The 10,940-nt window shown below is 31.7% G+C and overlaps 1 long non-coding RNA gene across 2 annotated transcripts in view; it reads left to right on the top strand.

Moving 5' to 3' along the window:
• LOC130805365 (uncharacterized) overlaps positions 1-1,709 on the top strand; it is a 2,128-nt gene extending 419 nt beyond the window's left edge. Inside the window, exon 3 of one of the 2 annotated variants that reach the window (XR_009040201.1) lies at positions 1,571-1,709. This is a non-coding gene — a long non-coding RNA (uncharacterized LOC130805365). Of the gene's footprint in view, positions 1-1,537 lie in introns of both variants that reach the window. The other variant, XR_009040202.1, reaches the window with a different exon arrangement.
• The last annotated feature ends 9,231 nt before the right edge of the window (positions 1,710-10,940 follow it).

Raw genomic sequence — 10,940 nt, 5'->3', positions numbered from 1 at the left:
ATTCAAATTTAAGTATCAACTTAAATTTAAGATGAGTATATGAATTCAATTAGTCATTGGGTTGTTTTTAGTGTTGATTAGTATTGGTTGATTGGGTTATTTGGTTTCTAGTATAAAATTTAGTATTTTGGATATTGACAGAAACTAAGCGTTCTGTTTTGGCCATTTTCGGATCCATTGTAATTGTTTCCGGGTTCTGATGTTTCTATAAGATTTGTAGAGCTCCAAGTCGCAGTCGCGTGGGCACTTGAATCTCCCCAAAATGAGTTCGTATGAGGGAGTTATGTCCAAAATACTAACAGGCTTTCATGAAAATCGACAATAAGCTTTCTATTTTTCCATTTTCGGGGTCGTTCTGATTGTTTCTGGGTTTTAGTGTCTGCATAAGAATTGTAGAGCTTTGAGTCAGGGTCGCGTAACTACTTGAATTGCCCCCAAATGAGTTCGTATGAGAGAGTTGTGATCAAAATACTAACAGAGTGTCATGAAAATCGAGAATAACCAATCATGAGATTAATTGTTCAAATCGGGATTTCAATTGGGGATTTCTTTAATCAAGTATTTAAGATTATTTTATGTTTCTTTATTGGGTAATTATAGATAGTATGAGTTTGTTGAGTATTATTGATGGTGATGAAAAAGGGAGCTTGGATTGTTATCTTTTGGCGTTATAAATTGATGTACACAAGGTGTTTGTTCAAATGCATCAATGAAGTTCTTCGGTTTTCTAATTTGATTTTTGGTGTTTGAAATTTTGAATTTTGACTTCGTTTGACTTGGCTTCTACTCCTTGATCAAAATTATGTTTTGTATGTTCACAGCTTTATAAATATGAGCTTTTAAATATATTGTACTATGAAAGTGAGTTATGGTCATTAATTTCAAACAAAATCAAGTGATTTATTAATTCGTTTTATATTGAAATGTTCAACATTGAAATGTCTGTTTTTGGGAATTAACAACGGATATTTATATCCGGATTATCGTGAAATCCTATAGCTTGATAATAGGTAATGGTTATTCGGATCGGTCACGAGCCCCGATCCCGTTTTGTTCTTGCAAGAACCTTATTTTCGGTGATGACGATCACCCGTGTTCTTAGGATTTAGATCAAGCCTACTTCCTGACGTTCCATATATTCTCACATTTTTAAGTGTTGTTATATCATTTTTTTAATATGAGATTTGAATAAATACGTTTGGTATATAAAGTTTTGTTTGTTTCACAAATGAAATCATATGTTTCATATATCGTATTGTTTCACTATTGACTTGTAAAGTAATAGCCGCATTTTGATTTTCGCTATTAACTTGTAAAGTTATAGCCGTATTTTGACTCACTATGAACCAAAGGTTCTTAGTCGTATTTATGTCGACACCAAACGGTCTTTTAAAAGAGTTTGGGTTTTGATAAAATTAATCTTTTATAAGGAGTTATTAATTAAGCAATTAAAGAATTTAATTGAAGATGTCTATTAGCGACTTGTATATAAAATATAATAGTTTGTTGGATTACTCAACAATTTAATTGTTGACAGTCTTTGATGGGGCCAATCCCTTACGGGGGATAGATCCATTTTCAGGTTAGCTCTGCGGTGGAGAGGATGCCTACATGTATTATGTGTTGCAGACGAGCAAGGACTTCTTTTGGAAATACATTTTGTAAATTTTGGAAATACATTTTGTAAATTAGATATTTGAAATGATTTTATAATGTTTTGTAAATAATCACTTAATTATGTAAAAAGTTTTAAATACACTGATATTGGTTTACTGCGGCTATCGAACTACATGTTGGATTCAACTCCGACTTCTATAAGTCTTCCGCTTTGCTTTGTAGACAATATTATTATATCGTTTATGTTGGTTTTGGTTGTTTCAGTTACAGAGGAGCAAGTACTCTACCCAAAATAACCAAGCCCCAAGCTACAAAGTCTTGAAAATACAACAACCTCTTATCAGTGAAACCATCCTATGACTACACATAAGACCACACCTCATCTCATTAATAAAATAACATCCTAGTTTACATGCATTTGATCTATCACATTGTTATCCATCATTGCCATGACATCTCCACCTTCACCCTAATCCATCACATCACCCCATGAATATGATAACTATTCCTTCAAGGTACACAAAGGAATCACTCCACCTAAAATAGGTGCATATACATCATCAACTTCATACCCCTTAGCTAGACAAACATCGCTACCAACCTTCACCTTCTTCTTGATGCTAAAAGAACCACAAGCTCGGAGATAAGAAAACTCTACAAAAGCAACCAAAACCATGAATGTTGATGTGTTAGGATCTCACAACAAGTACCTGTTAATCCTCACTGAGTTTTCTAAGAAGACAAACTTCATAACTCATAGCTCAAAATTGTTTCCCATACAAGCATAAGTCATATCACCAAAGTATTATACTTTGGAGTAATCATAAAGTGCCAACTTCCCCACTTTGGCATCATACATCTCGCCTAATCCCACTTGTAACAACGAATAATGAGCTATACCATGTAGAGCCATAACCATTATTACCATCCATCTACATCTCATAAATCTACCAAAACCATTTTGCTTTTCGAATTTCCTCTTTGCCATAATCTTAAAACCCTTGAACACCCTAAATATCTCATCACTATGCTCCAACAAGTAAACCCACAATTTTCTCAAAGCAAGTAAATATCTGTGATTATCATGTGATGATACGAAGAAAAGACTCTACAACACCGAGTGACTACAAACAAGAGTACTACGTGTTCTATTCACAACCATCTTAAAGCTAATCCATCATTGATTGTAAAGAATACCATGTTCAATAGATCCAATGGAACCCGTATATCTCTCACCAAAAAGGCCCCTCTTGGATAGAACCATTAAGTCTCTCTCACTCATATGTTCATGTCTCAAATGCCACAAAGAAAGAAGATGCTAGTTGGACAACAAAAAACCTTTTGACCATGTCAACCCATCAACCATTGATCCAACAAACTCATAAAGTGACCCCTTTTTCTTACCCCTCATCACTACTCGAACCTATTTGTGACCTCCAATATATCCTTATCAAGAATGTATCTACTATTATCACTAACTAAGGCACCTAGTGATATCAAATTTCTTTTTATATCCAAAACATGATGAAAATTTAACAAAGTGTAAATCATGCCATCAAACATCCTTTTTCTTACCGACCCAACACCCACAACATTGCACACTGCATTGTTACCCATGTGTAGTACCACTCTATCTTGAGCACTATCATATGTTGAGAAACAAAGTCTATGAGGTGTGACATGCAAAGAACTACCCGAATCAAGAATTCATCTATCATTAGACCTTTCAATTGACTCAACAACAAGAATAAAATTCATCACTATCATTGTGAACAATAGCCACAAGGCCCTCATCATCGTGTGGTTATTTGTCACTCTTTGTTACTTGATTCTCAATCACCTACCTTTGTAGTAAAGCCCCCTTTACATCCTCAAGAGTCAAATCATCTTTTTCATATAAGATTGTCTCCCTAAAATGCTTGTACTCCTTGAGCACAACAATTTTATAGAAGGTCCTCATCATCAACATTTACATCAAGGTACAAATTCATCACAATTGAATCAAATTCATCTATATGTGATTTAAGAGAACTACCTTTCTCAACATTTTCCACCGACTTCGTTATGTATAATGACTTTAGCTACAACCAAAGACCCGTCGTTGTCTCCTCCTTTGCAACCTATCTAAGTACACTATTAGATAAACACAAATGTATGATGAAAAGTGCCTTCAAATCCATTTCTTTAAAAGTCCTCCATGGACATTCTTAAAGGTTTCTTGGACTTTTCCAACAAAGTTTTCTCATACCCATTTTGTACTAAAATAGCTTTCATCTTAAGTTTTCATAACCCAAATTGAACATTCCTATCAAAAAACACTATCTCAAACTTTGTAACACCTATGGCTACTAAGAACCAATTCAAAAATCTCCAAAAGTCACCAAATCAATGAAACTCTAACTTTCCATAGATTTCAACTTAAGCTCTTGACACCAATTTGATAAGGCAAATGCTCTTTCTTTGAAGTTTCTAAAACAAAGAATGAAAAGATTACAAAATAAAAATAAATTAATACACTAAGAATTGGAAGTTAGGAAAATCCAAATATCAAATTGATATTAGATTATAAAAGCCCACCCAAAGAAATAAAGACAATTTATTAATTAGAGTCGTAGATTACAAAGTACTAATCCAACACTAACTATGGAGAATGAAAATCTATAGAAATTAAAAAGGGATATTAATAACCCTTAGTTTCTCCCTAAAAACTCTAATTTATGGCTCTCTCTCAAACTAGATTAATCTCACTATCTTGAGAATTACAAGAGTATTGCACTTTCATTGCACTTTTCTTATTATGTAGTATGGGAGTATATCTAAGACTAAGGAAACATAAAAGGACAGGAAAAAAAACTTTTGCTCAAAAACAGAAACAAAACAGAAACAAAACAGAAAGCAATAAAAAACACGCACACTTGTCAAAAAACAAAAACAAAACAGAAAGCAATAGAAAAACACGCGCACTTGCTCGACTTGATCGTGTCAAATTGCTCGAGTGGGTCGAGCGGCCAGCAGTTGGGTCGAGTTCACTCGTTCGTGTAGGTCGAGTGAAGAGCAGCTACCTTCTGACCTTTTGCTCCTTGAGACCCTTCTTGAACAGCCACTTATTTTATTCACAATGTACTCCATAACAAGAGTTTGTGAGCCACATAAACAACATAGAAAATAAAAGGCGTTTGACTTTGATTGGGTCCATCTTTGCTTGTTGTTCGTGCCTTCGTGGTGTATGGTTGCACTTCTCGTGGTTGGTGGTGTGGCCTTTTTTGAGATGACGGCTTCCCTCTTGTATGTGTAGAGGCGGATTCAAATTCAGTTAATAATATCAACCAACATTATTTAAGTTATGTATAAATTCATATACCTAAAGATATTAGGATATGTGCGGATTTAGTTGGTAGAATCTTTGCTATGTGAATGCGTTGACGAGGATTCAAACATGCTTACACACATATTTAAACATTATGGACATCAAATGAATTCATTCTAGATCTGCCCCTGGGCATGTATGGCTTTGAATGGCAACAATCCACGTGAAGAAGCTAAGGGATGAGCCAGAGCCGCTTAGGTAAGTGGTGAGGGTTGTCAATTTGTCATCATGCATGTCCCATGGTGGTGGATTTGTTGCATTTGTTGCGCGCGTGGGTGGTTTGTGGCTTGTATATCCTAGTGTTTTTCCTCTTCCTTCCTCCCTTGTGTTGTTATCTCAATGCATTTAGTAGGAGTACAAGCTGGGAGAGATGGTGATGGTCTCCTGCCTTAATTCATTGCTACGTTACTAAAAAAATATACAAATAAATATTATGATAAACAAATAATAAATCAATGAAACCCTTTGAAATTCTTAACTAATTAAGGATCTTCATCTTCTGTTAACAATCACTTTTATTATTCTATTTATAAGTTATCCTTATTACCTATTAGAAGTGAGTGTATCAATAGCTTCTCTCTAGACTTTATTCTAATCACAAATTTATATTATTCATAACAAATATTATTATATTATTCATAGCAAATATTATATATATATATATATATATATATATATATATAACATAATTATATTTCTTAATTTAAAATTATTATTATACATCAAAATACTTCCATCAATCCAAAAACAAGAAAAAGCAAATAGTGAACACCACATCATCAATTAAGAATCAAGATAAGTAAATGGTGATATGTTCAATTATGCTAGCAGGAAATCCATTGAATAGAGAATATGTACCTCATACCATATGAGTGTGAGGTACACATACTAACAAATACTTCTAGGAATATGAAAATTATGTACACGAAACAACCTAGCTACATGGCTAGAGAATCCAATGATGATCATTAATAGAGGTGTTCATTCGGGTGATCGGGTCGGTTTCGGACGGGTATCATTCGATTCGGTTGTATTTCGGATCAGTTATATTTCGGATGCATGTTGCGATGGGTCATACTCGGGTCGGTTCGGTTGAAGATCGGTTATTCGAACTATCGGGTTAGTATCAGGTCGGTGTCGGTTAAAGTTCGTGTCGAGTTTCAATCGGTCTCAGGTTGTCATCGGTTAATAATTGGTTCAGTTTTACTAGGTACAGATCGGGTTCGGGTAATTTCAAGTAGAATTCGGCTACAAATTGCGAATTACTAATTACTATTGATCGAATAAGTATCAGATTAAGTTGTTAGTTATTTTTTAATTGATGATAAGGTTCCTTTGCTTAAAGAAAAATAGTGAAAATGCAAATCAATTAGTGATCATTATTACATTGTTACATTTACTTGTTTGACCGGAAATTAAAATTATAAAGTTCTATCAATTTTCATCTAATTCGATTAAAAGTAGTTAAATAAACATTGACCATTGATTATTAACTCTAAATATATGAAACCATGTATTTATAAAATTTATTTTATTAAAACATTTACGACTTTATTAGAATAACTAATAGATGATTGAATATGAGTCAATCATACTTCTATTTAAAAATTGGTTCAGGTTTACAGCAGTTCAATCTAAACTTCGTTCGGGTTAAGTCGATTTTAGCCAGATCGAGTTCGATTTTGAGCATGATTCGGGTCGGATATGACTCGGGTCGGTCATTATTAGGTTCGGGTAATCTCGGTTAACGGTTATGTGTCGGTTAGAAAAATCGATTACAGCTTGGGTTGAGTTTTCCCATTTTCAGTTGTCAACTGGTTCGTATATGGCTTCGAGTCAGGTAATGTCGGTTCGATAAACCTAAAAAAGGAACACATTTTCGGGTCAGTTTACCTTCGGTTTCAGATCGGATTTTTGGGTCGAGTCACTTTTAAACAGTTTTAATCAAGAATGATAAATAAAAAGAAAGCAGAAAACCATCATAGCTGTTCACTTTCATTTGTTCTTTAAGAAGATTTAAGAATTATTTTCGTCTATTTCTATTTAATGTTCCATAAAAAAATTAGGGTAATTAAGAAAGTTGAATATTTTATATGCTGGAGATATTATTTTATTAAATGATAAAATTAATATAAAAAAATATATACAATAAAGTTAGTGAAAAAATATAGAGATTATTAACACTAAAACATGTTAAAGTAAAATTAATAAAAAAACATTTAGAGACCATGAGTATAATAAAGATGGTAACATAAAGTTAGTGAAAAATATATAAGGATTTTAACATTAAAATATAATAATATTAGGATAAATCTAATTATTTCCAGAAAAATTAAAATATCAATAGAAATATTTTTAATGAAAACACTAAATAGAATTGTTTAAAATAAAAAATGGAAGCATTGTATACTAACGAGGGAGTGCAATACTAAGGGAACCTCATTATATTAGTATAACAAATAAAGCTTTTATTTAATCAGTTGACTTGCTTTGGATCACCCACTTTGGGTCTTATATATTTGATGTTGCACCATTTTCATGGTAGCGTTATGTATAGACTATGTTACCTTGGAATCGGAACTATAGTTCATTGATTAGGTTAAAGTTGATTCCAAATGAGTATATGACTCATTTTTTGTTTGAAAATTATTTATAATTCTAAATAAAATAAAATAATAATATTATTATTTACATATGTATATCTTTTATATTTTTACGCTAATCTATTAAGATTTTTGGGTTTTCAACATTTAACTTTTACTATTTTTTAATCATCTAAGAGTAAACATTACAAAATAATTGATATACAAAACTAAGCATCAAAATATATCTAATATTATCTCGCTTGATATATTTTCATGTATAATAATAGCAATTTAAGGTCAAACTTCTGTTGTGAAAAACAATAAGTAGCAAAAAAAATACTACAAATAGATGGTATTAACGACTCAACTGATTTCTAACTCTATAACCTCAATAACTTTTTGGCAATTGACTCATAGTTTTGACTTGTTTGACTAGATGAAATTGTTGAATGTTTTTCATGGTCTACTGTTTCACTAGCTAGATAAAAAAGATGTTTATATAGACGTTTGGTCAATTAGGAACTTCTTGTTATTGGTTGTTTGATAGAGAAAAAATAAGTTAATAAGCCAAAAGAAGATGAAAAATTTGTTTAAAATAATTTTTTCATTTTGATTTAAGAGTCTTTTATCAAAGTTTGACCAATAACCAATCAAAACCAATCAAAAATCAATTAAAAAAAATCTAAAGAACATTAATCAAAAATCAATAAAAAGCTCTAAAAAATCATTAGTCAAAAATCAATGAAAAGCCCTAAAAAATCATTAGTCAAAAATCAATGAAAAGCCCTAAAAAATCATTAGTCAAAAATCAATGAAAAGCCCTAAAAATCATTTGTCAAATACTTTTAATATTTGTCCCTAATAGCGAAATATAACCTTTTTAATTGTACGGATAATATATTAACTCCTCTATAAGCTTGACCTCTTATTCATGGTTATAAGATATTATAAAGTTTAATAAAAACATTATAAGTGAGGAAGTAAACAAGGGGGGCTATATTGAAACTTGAGGGGATTTTGTGTCCCAATTGTTTTATGTATAATATTCACATTGCTAATTATCATTTTCTACTAAGTAACAAAAAGTACTTAGATTGGTAAATGATAAATAAAATATTTTTATTATTTATTGACATTTTGTAAATCAAGATCAAGAAACAAATAAAATATCCAAAACTGTAAAGTTTTAGGGGATTAACTAATTCATGTATTTTATATATTTATTATTTACTATCGTTAGACCTAGATTTCATCTATAGGAACAATTCTACTACTCCGGTTTTTTTTGTTTAACCAGTTTTTTTTTATCCATTTTAAGTTTTTTCACTTTAGAAGTGGGAGAAATTTGAATTTGATTTTGTAAGTATCGATTAAAGGCAAAATATATCTATATGAGATCTTGTTAGATTCGTCTTGATGCAAAGAATTTTTATATATAATTTTTAAAATTTTTTATAAAGCGTACTGAGAGATATCGAAGCACAAAATTTGTTTTTAAATGCGTGCAAAAACTTAAATCAACGTGCAAAAACTTAAATGAACAAACAAATAGGAAGGGAGAGTAGTTAAATAAGAAGGCTTGTATTCCAATTATAATGTACTACCGTCTTTAGTTGAATTTATTGGTAGATTCTTTAATCTATTATTATTATTTTTTTTTTCTTATTTTTTTGGTTTTGGTTAAGAATACGTCCTACATGGGAGAGGGGAGGAAAATTATTTTTTTATATGTGGTGAGAATTATACTCAAATTATAAGAGTGGGAGAAAAATATCAATCACTAGGCCAACCGATACTTCTCGACCTATTATGACTCGCTTGTTTATTGGTACTAAATGGTGTAATGAAATGATTTGTAATGTAACTCTTCATGAAATATAATGATGTGTTCAAAACACACCTGAAAACTCGACATTTATTCGACCTAGTAATCAAACACGACTTCAAAATGAATGTAAAAATTGTATCTGATTTTGAAGCCTACTTAACTTTCTTTGACTTTTTCTATTACCTTTCAAAGTTCAAACTAGTCGTTGTAGCTTTTCAAACTAGTTACTTTATCCGATGTTAACAAAGTCGAACAAGTGTTCCATAAATGCAACCAACATTGCCTATTTTCATTCTATTCAAACTTTATCAAAGAATATTCAAATCAATTTTAAAGTAAAAATAAGGTATATATTATATTGGGATATTATACATGGTAGACACGAACTTTTGTAAAAGGCCAGTGGTAGCAAATCTTAAAAAACGTTCCACAAAATAGCATTGTACTTTTAAAATTCAAGCTACCGTAACATTATGACCCAAAAAAAGTTTGTTTTTTTTTTAACTTAGGAAATTTTCTTTTTGCCTTTGGGTAATTTACACTAACCCATTCTCCTTTATCCATCTTCTTCTTGCATTCATCTTTTTTCATCAATCTTACAGCACATATCATTGATGAAAGACTAAACTTTTGATGGACTCTTTTCACTAATGCATTTGTTTGCAAATATGTGCTATGTTGGTTCCAGGATGATAAAATGTTTAGATTTGTTTTCCTTACATTTGAATGAATTGGGTATTGTATTATCGTTGTGGCGTGCACTAACTTAGACATAACGTGATGTTAATGTACGACTTTCCAATTATATCCAGTTAAGGTGAGGGATTCATTATAAGAGGAAGATTAAAGTTATGGTGATTTTACGAAATGAAAATCATGATTTGCATGTTTTGTCAAATCAGGCAGACGTTCAGTTATAGGAGCTTCACAAAGAGTTGTGAGCTTTGGAATGTCCACCAACCTTCTTACGGTATGCTAATTCCGCTGCAGCAGACCAATCTACAGCAGACTAACAAGTCTGAAAATATGGAATGCATCAAATAATTATTCAAAAAATGCAGCCAAGAATGGATCAGCTCACAGGAACGTGAACGAACTGACCTTTGAAAGTGCTGTTTTGGTCAGCTTCATGAAGTCGGCAAGATTCCGATGCAATTTTTCGTTGTGACATCCTAGATATGGTTGTTTCACATTATTTATTCCCGATCCTTAAATTTCGCCATCCTTTTCATTTTATCGCCACCCCTCTGAGTAAATTACCATTTTGCCCTTAGATTTTGAAAAAATAACAATATTGCCATTAAAGCTAAAATTTTCTATATATACTACACTCCCACTAAAATTATTCTCACTACAACTAAAAACCAACTTACAAAAGCTAAATTTCGGAGCAAAAATTAAGTTCAATCCGCAAATTATTAATCGAGGTAAGTTATTTTTAATTTAATTAGTTGCAAAAGAATAAAAAAAAAAAAACTATGAGTCGCCCAGATTTGGGTGACTGGACCCCGGTTCAGTCGCCGAATTTTAGGCGACTGAACCG

Source organism: Amaranthus tricolor, chromosome 2 (assembly GCF_026212465.1).
Source record: "Amaranthus tricolor cultivar Red isolate AtriRed21 chromosome 2, ASM2621246v1, whole genome shotgun sequence".
NCBI lineage: Eukaryota > Viridiplantae > Streptophyta > Magnoliopsida > Caryophyllales > Amaranthaceae > Amaranthus > Amaranthus tricolor.
This window is presented reverse-complemented; position numbering and strand designations above follow the sequence as displayed.